Genomic DNA, 16470 nt, shown 5'->3' on the forward strand with positions numbered 1-16470 from the left:
TCTTTGTCAGGTACAAGATGGTATCAGCTACAGCTGAAGGACTAGTGCCTGTTTCTTTGTAATTAGTATTGATTAAACTCTCCTCTCCTGTTGCTGGAAGATGAGTTATTGTGGAAAGCTTTAACATCTGTCTGTGCTGAGTAATAAAACTCTGCCATTTGCAGAATTGCTATGCAGGCTGCCATGTCATTCCCAGGAACTTTGCGTATTATCTGAAACTGTGATGAATAGCAAGAAGGGAAAGCATCCTAAAACATCTCATTTCCTTGAATAAGCAATGGTCTCGAGAACATGAAGCTGTAGAAAAACCACAGGAGGATCATCACAGTGACTTCTGCAGCTTTCAACAAAACAGTCTTGATAAATAAAGACAAATGATTCATCTCTGTGTGTTCATTTGGAGCAGACACTGGATGAAAGATGCCCCTGTGCTTCCTTTAGCCTGTTCTGCCAAGCCTTCAGCAGAGCAGCCTTCCCCACCTCATGGGAGGAAAAGGAGCTCAAATCATGAAACTGTTCCTGCCTCCCCACGTAATTTACAGATTCCTCTGTTTTGTTTTCCCATCATTTTGTGGACACACAATTTCCTTCATCTTCCCAAGTTCCTCTCCCCTCTTGTTCTCTGGGTCATTCCAATAACACATTTTTACGACAATGAATATTCTTCCAAATTCCCAGTGGAATGTCTCATCCCTGAGCCCTCTGGATTTTGAGGGTGCTACCTCAAGTCTTGGGCATCCATGGGGAAAATCTGCCTCACTGAATCACCTAGGACTGGTGTTTGGAATGAGGAATGTAAGGGCATTTGGGGTCATGTGGTATCAGTAATGTTATGTTTAACGGAAATTAAGCACAATTTAATTTTAATCCAACACAATTTAATTAAACACAATTTAATCTTCCAAGAAGATCGGAAGAGAATTGTATTACCAAAAAATTGTTCTTTTCTCACTGGAACTGTCTCACAGTATGACAGCCACAGGTTTGTTCTTGCCACTGCTAACTAGAGATGATACTTGAAATTTCCTTTCTCTGGGCCATGTTCAGATGTTTCACTTTGTTTTCCTTCAGCACAGAATGAAAAGGAAGAGAAGAGAAGAGAAGAGAAGAGAAGAGAAGAGAAGAGAAGAGAAGAGAAGAGAAGAGAAGAGAAGGCTCTTTTATCTAGATTTAGAATATTTTTTTATTTTCCCCCATGCCTTTTTCAAACTGGGCTTGATCCAGGAGGCTGCAGCACCTCTGCTGTGCCTCCACTCCCTGCACGTCCCCACCCTGCAGAGTCCTTCCTGTGTGTGCCAAGCCATCAGTGCCAGCCCTTGGTCACGGCTGCAGCCGTGCCTGGCAGCTGCCAGCAGGCAGCAAACACGAGCAGGGTGAGCAGCTCTCAGTGTGGTGGCTGCTCTCCTGGCAGGGAAGTCTCCTGGAAATCACCAGCACCCCTTGCACAATCCCTGGCACGCACGGCCCGCGGTGATGTGCCAGGAGCTACCTGTGGCTCCAGTGTCAGGGGATGGCTGTGCAGCCAGGCTGGGGCACACACAGCCCTGCCACCCTGGGGTGGCCCTGGGTCCCCAGCCAGACAGTGCTGGCTTGTGCTCTGGGGGTGTCCTGGTGCCCTCCGTGCTGGGCTCTGGTCATCCAGGGGATCACTGTCTGTGGGCATGGCTGGAGAGCTCTGGGAGTGTCGGGGCTTTGCAGTGTTTGGTACCAAGGGATTTTTATTGACATTCCATGGGGGAGACACATGAGACACTAGTGAATGAGAGACAGTAATAAATGAAAGAGCTGTCACAGAATCCCAGAGTGGTTTTAGTTGGAAGGGACCTTAAATCTCACCCCATCCCACCCCAGCCATGGGCAGGGACACCTCCCACTGTCCCAGGCTGCTCCCAGCCCTGTCCAGCCTGGCCTTGGGCACTGCCAGGGATCCAGGGGCAGCCCCAGCTGCTCTGGGCACCCTGTGCCAGGGCCTGCCCACCCTCACAGGGAACAATTCCTTCTGCACATTGAACGTAATTTCCCCTCCCTTTCAGGTTAGAAGTGTGTTTGTCTCTGGTACCTCTGTAGCAGCATGTCCAATTGAAGGAAACGCAGGAAAGCCCAGAGAGGATTACCCAGGGTGTGGGGAATGCAGGCAGCAGAAGGCACAAACACATGAAGTGTTTGGCTAAAAGAAGATTACAGGGCTTTTTTGAGACCTCCTACATAAAATGTCTGTGAGAGGACAAAAAGAATACAGAACTGATAAACACCTTAAAATTGTGCCTGCAAAACGGCTTTAAATTGTGTGCTCTGCACTGGCCAGTTGCTCACCTTCTCTGGGCTTTGAATTTACAATAGGAAAATGCAGGCTGGAATTCTGTGCTGCTTATTTCACATAACCATTGATGTTGGAATGGACTTCCAAGGTCATGGAGCCCAAACTTTGTGAAGCACTTGATTTAATGAGAAATTGTTATTATTAATATTGCTACTCCTAATATTACTACTGGTATTGTTATTGTTATTATTATTTAGTAAATTTCTTCAATGGCAGATATTTCTTAAATGCTAATAATAGTTTCACCTGTAATATCAGTGTTTAGATCAGTCTCTGCTCTTTAAGATTGCAGATCTAGTATGAAAATACTTTCAAAATCTTCCCAGATTGCATAACACAAAAGCTCTGCTGTTTAAAATAATGTCTGGGAAGAAGAGAGCAGCAGAACTTGATGTGCAGAGAGGGTGAGATGCAAAACCTCAATCCCATGGTTCATCCACCCCTTGGCACCTCACATTGAGCCGTGTCAGAGTTAAGAGAATCTTTCTGATAAAAATATTTTTCCTCTGGAAATAAAATTAGCTTGAATGAAGTGAAAACTTGGAGGAATGATGCTGTCAAGAGGAAACATCAACAGTTTTCATCTCAGTGATATTTGATTGTCCTGTTTCAACTTAGTTTGACTTAATTTCAAAAGAATCCCTCTTTTCTCCATTTTGGTAAAAATTAAAAAAAAAAACAAAAACAAAAACAAACCATAATGACTCTACTAAGGTTCAATATTAGACAAATCAAATAATCCCTGGATTACATTCAGGGAATTATTTTCAGCTTTTCATTCTGTACTGAAAGAAAATGAAATGAAACATCTGAACATGGCCCAGAGAAAGGAAATTTCAAGTATCATCTCTGGTTAGCAGTGGCAAGACCAAACCTGTGGCTGTCACACCATGAGACACTTCCAGTGAGAAAAGTGGAATTTTTTAGCAATCCAAACAGTTTTTTTTTCACAGAATATGGACAAGCACATGTCTAGAGCTGTTCACATTCTGATTTCACTGGTCGGAAAAAAAACTGTTGCAATATTTCCCTCCACGGAGTCTTTATTTATCTATTTTTTTCACTTGGAAAAAGGATGTGCTAAAAATTAGAAGCAGAATTTGGAGCTATTTCATGATAAAATGGTGCAATCAGTGTGTTTGTGAGATGAACCCAACAGCACAGTCATGTCTACATTGCTGTGGTGTTACTCCAAGGATCTCAGTCTGTGTTTGTCACAGTTCCTATTATTAGCTCCTAGTCAAATGTAGCTTGAGGTTTCCAGGAGTTCACTGGAGGTTCTCTGACTCCTCTGATCCTCATCACTTCTCAGCTGACCTTCCTCACTTTTTTTTGGGAGTGACTAAATGCAGAAACACCAACGTTTGGGTCTGAGCTCAGGCTTAGGCCTGACACACATTAGATTTCACCCAGCTGGGTCGATGGATTGTTTTATCTTTTGATACTTCTCCTGTACCATGTCAAGTTCTCCTTGACAAGCTACAGGAGCACAAAGGCTCCTCCAGAGGAGCTGGGGACAAACTCCTGAGCCCAGCTCTGCCCTCAGAGCCACACAGAGCTGTGCCTGTGTCTGCTGGGACCCACTGGTGTTGTGTGGTCTGACAGTGCTCAGGTGAGACCCCACCTGCAGAGCTGCCCCAGCCCTGGCCCAGAACAGGGAGGAGCTGGAGCTGCTGCAGAGATCCAGAGGAGGCACCAGGGGGATCAGAGGATGGAGCAGCTCTGCTGGGAGGAGAGGCTGGCACAGCTGGGATTGGAGAGGAGAAGCTTTGGGGGGACCTCAGTGTGGCCTTGCAGGGCCTGGAGGAGCCAACACGATGGAGAGAGACTGTCCGAGGGCATGGAGTGCCAGAACAAGAGGGAATGGCTTCACTCTGACAGTGGGTTTAGATTGGAGATTAGAAAGGAATTGTTCCTGGGAGGGTGGGCAGGCCCTGGCACAGGGTGCCCAGAGCAGCTGTGGCTGCCCCTGGATCCCTGGCAGTGCCCAAGACCAGGCTGGACAGGGCTTGGAGCAGCTTGGGAGTGGAATCTGATAATCTTTAAAGTCTTTTCCAATCCAAGCCATTCTGTCTGACTCTCTGATTAACAGAACAAACTGTTATTTTCTGCTTCTGTTGGGGTTGTCTCTCTTCTTTCCCAGCTGGCAGCTCCTAAGGAAGCCCAGGATTTTCAGTATCTCTTAGTCACTGTCTTGTGTTGCAACAAATGCCAACAAATCTGGTCACTACAGCTTGGAGGCCATTTGAGGCTTTTTTTGTGGTGCTTCATGGCAACATCACATCTCCTCCAAGTTCCCACCAACTCTCTTTCCCCACCATCCTGCACATGTGAGAGGTGGAAAATCATGAATCAGAAGCTTTTGTGCATCACAAACCTTCCTGTGGTCACTTTGAACACTTTACAGGAAAAACACTTTGTGACAGCCACCCATTGCACATTTCCTGGAAGGAATGTTCTGGGTGCAAAGCTGACGAGCACAGCCTGCAAAGAGTCCATGTGGCCCCCAGTGAGGATATGGTCCATGATTAGAACAGATCAGAGGATTACGTTGAAAAATATTTAAGAAAAATTTCAATTTTTTGTTTTGGTTGAAGGACAAGATTGATTTTTCTCACTTTGCTGGTCAAGCAGATCAGCCCTGTTTAATTCAAGAAGCTCTTCAACCATGATGGGAAAATTCCCAAGGATGAGAGAAAAGTTCCAGAAATATTGCAAAGCTTGATATTCTCACACTATTATTCACATTTCCAGTGAAAAATACCTGCTTCTATCTCTGAACGTGATTTACATAAAGATGCTGATGGAAAAAAAAGAAAAAAAAAAAGTAAAGTTCTGGATCCCACGCATGTGACCACAGGGGCTGAAAATCCCATTGCTTGCCTCAACACACCCTCTGCCAAGTGTTTCCTCTCCTGCACTGCGACTGGGGGTGGCTGAGAAGGCCACCCCCATGCAGAGAAACTGCTCTGCAGCTCCTTGACGAGGGAGGCACCGAGGAACAGCGTGGGCGGGACAGCTCCAGGGAAACCCGGACCTGACAGAGGAAAAAGGGATTGAAAACAAACTATTTTTTTTTTCCCTCCAAGTACTTGTGCTGGAAAGGAATGCAGTGAGAGTCACCAGAATTGTGGCTGGGTGACACTGCTCGTTTTGGCCCAGGGAGGGGAAAACACCAAAATCCAGGGAGGAGGAATTCCAGCTCTGCGTGCTCTGTGTGCAGCTGGCAGTGCTGTTGGCTTTGTGGCAGTGCTGGGAAAACTGGGACTGCTTCTTCCCAATCCAGTGAAATCGGTGGAAGGAGTTATATAGCTTTTGGTAATGATTTGGGGCAGGCCTCATTGCACCAAAGTGATGGCAAAACCAGGTGTTTTCTTTTTATCTTGTTAAAAGTCAGGAGAAGAGAGGCCAGAAAACCAAGGGGCAAAGTTAGGGCTCTCCAGTTGGTGAGAATGAGACTGTGTTGGGAATGTAATGTCCATTTCTGGATCAGGAGACTGGGATAGGATGGGATGGGATGGGATGGGATGGGATGGGATAGAATAGAATAGAATAGAATAGAATAGAATAGAATAGAATAGAATAGAATAGAATAGAATAGAATAGTCTCAGTTGGGAAATACCTGCAAGGATTGTCTCATCCAACTGCCAGACCCCTGCAGGGCTGGTCCAATGTTAAAGCAGATTCTGAAGGGCATTGTCCAAAAGCCTCTTAAACACAGCCAGGCCATTTCTTTCCAGGAATTCTGCTCCAGCCTTTGACCACACTCCCTGTGAAGAAATTATTTCCAGTGTGGAGTTGAAACCTGCCCTGATGCAGCTTTGCACCATTCCCAGGGAGCAGAGATCAGCACAAGCCTCTCCACTTCCTAGAGATGCTCAGGGTCCTGTCCAGCACAACCTGTGACATGCTGAGGCAGCTGTTTTTTGGTTTTTTTTCGGGCAAAAGGGAGCCAAAACATCCTGGCAGTGCCAGCTAATGCACCCAGGGTGCCACCACTGCCTTTTAGGAGATGGATGATAGAAGCTGGGATAACCTTTTTCACTCAGAGGGTGATAGAGCTCAGGAACAGGCCCTCAGAGAAGTGTCTGAAACCCTTCCCTGGTGAGATGTCAAAGCTTGGCCAGAGAAAGCCATGACCAAACTGATCTTGTGCCAGTGCCAGTCTTACTTTGAGCAGGAGGCCAGGCTACAGATCCCCAGAATCTGGTCCAGCCAAAATACATATTTATATACACATGTAACTCTTTCAGCCAAGGACTTTGATTAATTAAAGCTGATGATGTTATTAATAATCATATAAATAGCACCCTTGAAGTGTCAAGTTCCTCATGTCTCAGATATTGTGCAAAGTGAAACAACCATTGATTATGCAGCCAAATTCCTGCTATTTCCTGAGCTAACTTCCTCCAGCTTTGCTTAACTGGGAGAGTCACTGGCAAGACACTTTTCCAACACAAAACTCTGGTTTGGGATGGGTTCAGTTTTCACTGCACAAAAGTTTACATAGCAGAGAAGTCGCTTTTTCTGAGATTTTTCTGGGGAAACGTTTGGATGCCTTTGGAGGTAACAATTGCTCCCTGCAAGGGGAGAGATGGCCACGTGCCCCTGAGAGGGGACAGGGATTAGGATGAGGCAACACTGGCCAGCAGGGCTGGCAGCACTGCGGATTTCTATCTACGTCATTGTTTTATTTTCCTAATTGTGAGATGATGACTGCAATGACCATGAGGAGAGGTAGAAAAAGCAGAAGGAAGACTAAAGAAACTGCTGTGAGTCAGCAGGGCCAGGGGTTTGTGGAGCCCTGCCTGTACAGCTGCCTGGCAGACCTTCCCTGGCAGGGAACATGGCCAGGACACAGCCAAGGTTTCTGTGCCTTTGGGGATCTGTGTGGGGCAGAGCTGCTGGCATGGCAGGGGGGACTTCACTCTCCTTTTTGCCTCTTCTGGGTCAGAGGACATGTTCACCTCGTGGATCCTGAGTAGGTATGGAGCACACTCAGCCTTCCCTGGGCATGTGCAGGTCCAGGAGGGCAGGAGGCTTCACCTGGCTCTGTAGTGGCCACTGGACTTCCTGCCATGGGAGGCCAGGTGCTACAGATGGCTGGCAGCCCAGGAAGGAGAGGGAGGACCTGGAGGAATCCCAGGAAGTGTGTGGGAATGGTTTGTTATTGGGGGCACAGAGGAGTTGTAAGAGAGGGATATTTTCTGGGGCAGGGGAAGCCCAGTCCTTCCCACAGCACTTCCAGGTCTGTGGTTGCCCACAAGTCAACAGCAAAGGAAGAGTGGAAAAGGCTGACCAGTTTTTGGAAGCTCAGCAAGGCACTGGCGTCATACAAAGCAGAAAAACCAAGTCTCCAGAACTGAAATATCATTTTGTTTTTCCCTGTCTCCTTTTCTGCAATGGGAGAACATTCCAAGCTGTAGTCAAGGCCTGTGATGAGTAATTTATTTAACACTGTTCAGCTTTTCTTTTCTAAAAGTTTTTCTCCCAAAAACCAGTCTTCCTGCCAAGAGCAGGCTAATTGTTTACTGGATTGGCCCAAGTCCTGGAGCCATTCAGATCCCTAGCAAGATCCCACTGATTTTGCAATGTCTGGTAAGCCTGGTTACATGTCATCTTCCCGGTTAAAGAACCCCTTATCTGTGTGCTTCAGAAGAAGGCCAAGAGCAGCAGAAAACATGTGCAGGGCTCCTTAAGTGCACAGTGCAGAGTTAGGCACAAATGAAAGAAATTAGGATGGGAAATGTAATAGGACCTTGAGGTCTTCCACTGACGTTAATGAAAATAATAACGTAAAACAGTGACCGATGGGCAGCTGGTTATTGTGCCTTTGATTAAAGTGAAATTGATGTCTATTTAATATTTAAGGCTCTTTAAGTAGGGGAGAGGCAGTTTCAGGGCACTGTGGCTGCGGTGGAAGGAGCAGAAGTTGGATGCTGTAGCTCACGGGCATGTCTGAACACATGTGAGCTGGGGATGAGCGGGAGCAGCCCGCAAGGACGTCACTGTGCCCTCAGCAGCTTATGTAACTTGTTTTGTTTGATCCTCAGCAAGAGGCCAGGCGTGAAAGGGGAGCATGAAAAACAGGAGGCAAATTGGTTTAGCTCCTGGGCTTGCGGTTTTCGCCCTGGCACTTCTCACTCTCCTCCCCCTGTCCTTAATAGAGCTCCTTGCACAGTTTCAGGAGAAAGTGGCAAAGATGGGATCACTGTCTGTGCTGTTCCAGGATAAAGTCTAGCAGTGAACACATTTAATCAACTAATTATCAGCCTGAACAGCACTTGCTGGCTCCTGTCTACAGCACTCAATCTCAGGTCACTTTTGCTTTTAGCAGGAGAGTATCTGGTAACATCATATGTTTGCATTGCCTGTGATCAACCACATCTTCCACTTGCACAAGACTCGTGTGTGGGCCTCTTTCCATGGCTGAGATGATCCCAGATTCTGCTCAGATTCATCATGGCCTCTCCTGCATGCTGAGAAAGTTGCCAGCAAAGCCTTGCTGTTGAAATGTGATAGGTGCTGACTGCCTCAATGCTTGACAAAAGATCTGTCAAATCACTGCTCTTTGCTCTGCCTTGAGTGATTTCCTCCCATTCCCCACCAAAATGAGTTGCTGGATGAATCAGAGCATGTGGGTCTTGTTCATTTATTCAGAAATCTGCAGGATGTCTTTGGTTAGATAAAGATTTGCCTCTTAACCTCGCACCTTTATTTGTCACTCTGCTCCTACTGGCTGGGAAAGGGGCAGAGTGCTAAAAGCTCTTTCCTTGAGCCACAACAGCAGGAGAAGTGCCAGAGGTCCCAAAAAATTCTCTGGGAAAGAGAATTCACAGGGAAAGAAGGAAGGGAAAAGTGCAGTTCCAGGGGTTTTCCCTGGCTCACCATGGCCATGGGCGGCCTAGGCCTGGCTTTATGAAAATCAGCCTGTATGACTTCATGAATTTTGCTCCAAACAAAACGTGCTGGGTTTGTGCCTCAGCCCGGGATGGGCTGGGAATGCGGCTCTGCCAGCCTGGATGGGGGCTGGGTTGGGATGGCTCCACAGGGAATGTGGCAGCTCCTTGCCAGGGCACAGATCGGGGAGGCTGAGGGAGCGTGGAACTCAGAATGGTTCTTCTGGGCAACTCTGCTCCATAGCTGGGAGCTGTAAAAGGAGGGGAACTTGTCCATTTTCATCCTAAAAATGAAAGTAATGAGAGCAATGCACATGAATAAGTGCCTAAATATAATCTCCAAAGTGAAATCCAGCATCCAGCACTTCCAAGGGAAGTTGAGAAGAGGCTATGATTGCTTATGACCTGTGATTAATTTTTCTTAGTATTTTCTAGAAAATCATTATAAAAGGATTGGACTTCCCATTATATGAGACAATTATTTTCCACCATAAACTTACTTTTTTTTTGACCATTCCTTCTATCTCAATATGAGTCCTAAACTCTAATACTCCACATGTTAAGAATAAATTATTTCAAGTAAACTGAAATACTCTGAAAATCAGAAATCATGATTAAGCAGCAACATTTTGAACAGAGGAATGCACTGAAGTTTCACTTTCAGAGAACTAAAGAGAGTAGCAGAATTAAACTTTTTCTTTGTTAGGCACCTCTGTGCTTGAAGTACATAACCCAATATGTGATGTAGAGTTGAAATACCTCCAAACTAATTTGAGTCTATGCTTCCATGCTGAATTGATTGTGCTTCCCATGGCATTTGGATGCTGATCAGGAGCACTGGGGGAGCTGCCTTGGATCCCTTTGTCCCAGGGCTGTATCCCATAGGGATAATTCATCCATATGCAATAGTGAAAAGTCATCTGTGAAAGCTTCTGGGCTTTCTACAAATGCACCTGCTAGTGTTTGCAGCTTCTCTGAGAACATTAATCCCCAGCTTTTGAGCACCCATTTATGATGGGGAGTTGGAGTAGTGTTATGTGTGTGTTTCAGGTGTGTTTTATTGTGGATCAGGAAGCAAACCTCAGACGGAATATGGGCAGATATTTTCTTGGATCATTTGGTGCAAGTGCCTTTGGAAGGTGGTGAGAGCAGGGATACACCTCCAGCAGGGCTAGAAATGAGTCTCAGGGTCATTGTCCTTGACTTGCCAGAGCTTGCAAAGGATCCTGAGCCCACCTTTACTGTCCCTTTTCTGTCCCTTTTCTGTCCCTTTGCTGTCCCTTTGCTGTCCCTTTGCTGTCCCGTGCTGTCAGTGCAGGGACTGGAATGGCAGGAGCAGGCAGCAGGATATGGTGGGAGATTGATAAGGTGTGTGAGGGAAAAGTGACCCTCACGGGGGCCAGGAGAGCACCTGCCTGCAGGTGAACCAGGCCAGCCTCTCTGTGTGCCCTGGAGCAGCACCACTGCTCCCAGGATCATTCCTGGATGGTCCCAGCCTCGTGCTGGTGTGGGGTTTGTCACAGCCAAGCCACCAGCATCCCACACGGGGACTGCCCCATGCCAACACCTGAGACAAATTCTGTCCTCAGGCTGCTGTGGACACAGCCATGCTGGGCTGTGGCAGAGCTGGGAATGATCAGAAATGCTGTCATTTCAAGTATCTGCTGTCCAAATCTCAGTGGGTTTCTAAGCAAGCTGTATGTTCACTCTTTCAGACTCCTTGGAAAACCCCCGGCAAAATCCACTCCGAGCTCTGGCAAGATGACAGATAATTCTCTGCAACTTGCAAAACAATCTTCTTCTTTCTCCAACTCCCACAGAGTTTCTTGTGAGAAGAGGAAGCAGGCAGTGGTGTCCCAGTGCCCTTCCACTCCAGAGTTTGTGTCTGACTGAGTTTGCAGGACACCTCCCAGTGACGTGACCCTCCCCAAGGTGCCGAAGGGAAGGTCACAGAGTGCAGCTGGAACACAGAAAATCAGCGTAGGAGAGAGAAGAACTCGAGGAAATGGAAAGAGGAAGAACTGGCCAACACTTTGCACTTCCTGCTTTTCTCTGTGGTGAGAGGAAATACCAAAGAAAAGGCCTAGCACATATTTTCCAGGGATTCCCTTGTTTTTAAGGGAGGAGTAAGAGCCTGATGGCAACAAGACAGTGAGGCAGAGCTGGAAAATCCGAGAGCTGAAGGGAGTGAGCAGTCCTGTGGTGCCTTGTGCAGGCTGCCCTAGAACAGACTAGAAACAGCTAAAGAATAAAGCAGGGATTTATTCAAAGGATCTCCTCCATGGATCCACCTTGGGCAGCACAAGAGCCCAGCCAGGGCTGCACCCAAGATGAACCAAAATGGTCCCAAAATGCACGAGCGCTCACGGGGTCTCTCCCTGGGATCAGCTCTGCTCCATGTGCAGATTGCAGTTCATTGTCCAGTTCCAGCTGCAGCCCGTGCAGTCCCATCCTGCTTGTTTTTCTCTCTTCAGCCCACGTTGTTTGTGCTCTTGGGCCTGAGATTTGGATCATTTGTCCTTGGTCCCCAGCTGGAGCAGGAATTGTTTTGTCTCCCTGCTCTGTGCAGAGAGCTCACCATCCCCTGATATGAAGCCCAGACCCACACACTAAAGCAGCACAGAATGTGAAAAATAGAAATGCTAAAACATGAGGCATCACTTGGCTGCCCAGTGCTGTTCCAGGTGCTGCTCCAAGGGTGTGTTTGGAACAATATGGAAGGATGGCACAACCTCCTCTGGGGAGTAAGAGACATTTCCAGAAGGCTCCAACAACTATGGACTGTAAATTCTGAGCTCTCTCAAACCCCCAGAACAAATAATTGACACTCATTTATTAGATCTCCAACACAGAGATAAGGCATTCTGGTTCCCCAGGGGAAATCAGGCATTTTTGGACCACCAACCCTTCCAGTAGAGGAGTGTTACTGGACCATCCCCAGCAGCAGCTCTCAGATTCAGTTTTCAGCACTGAGGCTCCTCCTTAGCATATTTGGGACTTTTAAAAATCTGTTCTTAGCAAGGAAACACCAATGCTGCAGTCAAGGAGAAGGACACCCCACCAGGATCTTCTTAACCCCAGCTACACCCCTGTGTTATCAGGAATTTGAGCAGGGCTGGGCCTGGTGTAAAGCTCTGCAGCCCCTCCTGGCTCTATGAAGAGCCAGATCCCCTGGATATTTTATGTTAATGCCTTGGTTTTTCTGTGGTTTTGATGAGAAATCCCAGCAGTGCTCTTAGCAACCCCTGTTGACACCAGCTCCAGTGAAACTGGTGCTTTCCAGAAAAAGTGAGAAAATATCATGGCTTGGTGGAAAAGTCCGTAGTTTGAACTTTCTGAGACATTGGTTTTCCTCATGGGGTGAGCCCTGAAAGCTTTGAGAAAAACAAACAAACAAAACTTTTGGGTTCAGTTCTCTGTGATACTTCCTTTTGTTTTCTACATAAACTTCATTTTCATTCTCTAGTGGGCAATTGCTAGTGAAGAGTGGAGAAACAAAGCTCTTTTTTCCCCTCTGGACTCTGATCTTCCTGGAAAAAAAATCAGGAATAAGAGTTTACGTATTCAGTAATACAGGTCCCCATTAAACAGGGGAAAATCAGGTTATTTGCTCTGAGTAGGCTCAGACTATTTTACAGCCCTGGAATGTAAACCAACTGCAGCCTATAAACTTGGAAAAATCATCAGGGGAAAAATTTCCTTCCTGTTAGGAGCTGGGATTCCTGCTAAGGGATGGGAGTGGATTTTTTTCCTGGATTACGTGTTGCAGTGACTGCTGTTCAACGCACTCATTTTGCCTCATTTTGATAGGATTTGGGAAGAATGGTAAAAATAGACAGTTTCTAGGAACCCTTTGAGATATATGAAACAGATTAGCTGAGTTATCTCCCAGTTATGCAGGGGACTCTGTGACTGGGCTGCTTTTCACTGTGAGTTTCATTGTTTTCTCTTTTATCCATTAGCTTCCTCTCTGGGTGGTTTGCTTACAGATCCCTGGATTTATGCATTTGCACTTGTTTTTTTTGGATGGAAAACTTGCAAAACTGAACAAAATCAGTGCTGTCACCCTGAGTGAGGGCCATGAGTCATTTCTGTTTGGGGGACATGGTGAGGAAAGCCAAGCTGTGGTGGCTCACCCTGACTGAAAGGTGATTAATTCAAAACAACCCAGAGGAGTATTTCTCTGCTTCATATTGGTGAACAAATTAATTATTTATTTAAATTTTATATTTAATTATAAATTAATCTGTGCTTTTTTCACCTCAGGAGGCTGGAGTGGTGAGATTTTAATGTGATCTCTTTTGATAAATCATGTCCAGAAGAGCTGAGACATCTCAGTGGATCTCCTGGTGGGATGGGATGGGGCATGGGACAGGCCTTGCCCTTTTACCTGCTGGGTACTCCTGGTTTTGACTCATGACCAGCAGGTTTTGTTTTCCCCTGCAGTCTTTAAACTAGCTTTACTTCAATGTTAAAAGGCTCATATTGCAGTAAGGTAGAAAAATTACAAAGAAAAGCCATATAAAGTCAGGCCTGCTCTGTCATTTCTTCTAAGTCAAGCTGGCACTGTGCAAGTTCCCGTGTGAAAGCAACTATTGTGTGAGCAGTTCATTAGCATAATAATCTATTCCTGGATAAAAAAACAACTTGCACCTGTATAAACTGCTTTTCCACCGTTAGATAAAAAAATGAAACTATCTGTGCAAACAACTTTTCCTGCACGTACACACCGAGAGTTTGAATGACCAATTAATACAGAATAACAACTTGTTACTGACCAATAAAGTAATTGGCAAGAAAGCTCCTGACCAATGGGAGTCACACAAGGTCTGTAAAACTGTATAAAAAGGAGTTCTGTGAATAAAGAGTGGGCTTTTTTCCATCATGAAGAAAATGGAGTCTGTGATTTATTCCCATAGGCTCAGCCTTCAGCTGGCAGTGCTGCTGCTGACAGTAACATCCTAATGAATCTCCTTCCTTAAATCACATCCTTCCTTCATGAAAGCAAATCTCTGACTGGAAATTCAAAAAAATTTAAATATTTGGAATTGTACATGGCATGTACCTCATGGGACAGATAATTAGTTATTTTCTACTTTCTTTATCTTTTACAAGAAGGAAGTTATTTTGTCTAATCTTAATGGAATTTAACATAAGAGACTTATGGAATGAGTCAGGTCTGTTGTGTTTTCTTCTGAATAGTTACTGTAGTTTTCTTTTCAGTTTTTTTTTAAATTTTTTTTCAACACAAGTCAGCTTAAGAATTTTTTTCTCCTGTCCTGTTATCCTTTGAGTAAATTTATGTAACACCTAAACAAAATGCACACTGAAGTCCTTGTTGCTTAGTGAGTCTTAGACCTTTTAAATTTACCTTAGTGAGCTTTACACCCTTTAAATTAAAGTTATTTGGACCTTAAAACACCCCCCCAATGTGTTTTGTAGTGAATGGTCAGTACAGGGTGCCCAGAGCAGCTGTGGCTGCCCCATCCCTGGAAGTGTTCCAGGCCAGATTGGAGCAGCCTGGGATAGTGGAAGGTGTCTCTTTCTGTTGCCACATTTCTCGTCACAGAGAAAAGCAAGGCACAATTCTTCCCAAGGATTTCTGAGATTCGCATTCTCTGAACCTCAGAGAAAGGAAAACCACAATTCTTATCTCACTTGCTGTGCCTGAGTTGTGCCAGAGTAGAATGCAATATGGAGATTGTTTACCCAGAGTGAGGATGTTTTGTTCCCTGGGCCTCTCAGGGCCAAGAGTGAGTGTGTGTCAGGACTGTCTGCTGAGAGTCACGGGATGAGGGCAGTTCTGGGCAGTTGTGTGCAGAGTGAGCCCTTGGCATATTCAGTTTAGATGAAATGTATACAGTAGAGTATAATAAAGTAATTAATTAGCCTTCTGATATCAGTGGAGTCCTCCTCATCATTCCTCCTTCATCAGGGCCTTCCCGGCACAGTAATACCTTTCCACGGAATGCAGTGGAATTAGATGACCTTTAAGGTCTTTTCCAACCCAAAAAGTTCAGTGATTCCATGATCAAAGCTGGAGGGAAAGACCAAGTGACTCATTAAAAACACTGGCACTAAACAAAGGTATCTTACTCAACTGTTGATACAATGCCGTGACCCCGAGCTGCTGCAGCACCTGAACTCCTGCACTGTGACTGTTCCTGCTTAAAACCACTCCAGAGCTGAAGTGGTTGAGTGTTTTCAGAGCCTCTTGGTTGCTATCAAACACCTGCTGGTAGCGAGGTCTGCACTGAAGTGTTCCTTTGCGTCAGAGCACAAGCACGGGCCCTTTCCAGGCCTGAATTCCAAAACTTGGACTAGCAACCAGGTAAGCTGTTTAAATCTGGAACACAGAACATCAGCGTAGGAGAGAAAAGGTCTCGAGGAAACGGAAAGAGGAAGAACTGGCCAACACTTTGCACTTCCTGCTTTTCTCTGTGGTGAGAGGAAATATCAAAGAAAAGGCCTAGCACATATTTTCCAGGGATTCCCTTGTTTTTAAGGGAGGAGTAAGAGCCTGATGACAACAAGACAGTGAGGCAGAGCTGGAAAATCAGTGAGGCAGAGTGAGCACTCTTGTGATGCCTTGTGCAGGCTGCCCTAGAACAGAGACTGGACAGAGCTAAAGAATAAAGCAGGGATTTATTAAAAGGCCTCCATGGATCCACCTTGGGCAGCACAAGAGCCCAGCCAGGGCTGCACCCAAGATGAACCAAAATGGTCCCAAAATGCATGAGCGCTCCCGGGGTCTCTCCCTGGGATCAGCTCTGCTCCATGTGCAGATTGCAGTTAGTTGTCCAATGTCTGTATAAAACTTCACACGGACATTTCACCCTTGTGAGAGAAAGCCAAAAACCTGCCATGCACTGGGAGATCCTGCAAATGTCTCTGCAGCTCTGAAATGAATCAGAAAACCACAGGGAATGACAGAGCCAATTAAGTTGGAAAAGACCTCTGAGATCATCAAGTTCAACCTGAGCATGTGGTGACAGGAGAGGGGAATGGCTTTAAGCTTTAATGGCTGACAGGAAATTTAGGTTGGATGTTAGGAAGAAATTCTTCCCCATGAGGTGGGCAGGCCCTGGCACAGGGTGCCCAGAGCAGCTGTGGCTGCCCCATCCCTGGAATTCTCAAGGCCAGGTTGGACAGGGCTTGGAGCAACCTGGGACAGTGGGAGGTGTCCCTGCCCATGGAATGGGGAGAATGAGATGAGCTTGAAGGCCCCTTCCAACCAAAACCACTATGGG

Source organism: Passer domesticus, chromosome 18 (assembly GCF_036417665.1).
Source record: "Passer domesticus isolate bPasDom1 chromosome 18, bPasDom1.hap1, whole genome shotgun sequence".
Taxonomy (NCBI): Eukaryota; Metazoa; Chordata; class Aves; order Passeriformes; family Passeridae; genus Passer; species Passer domesticus.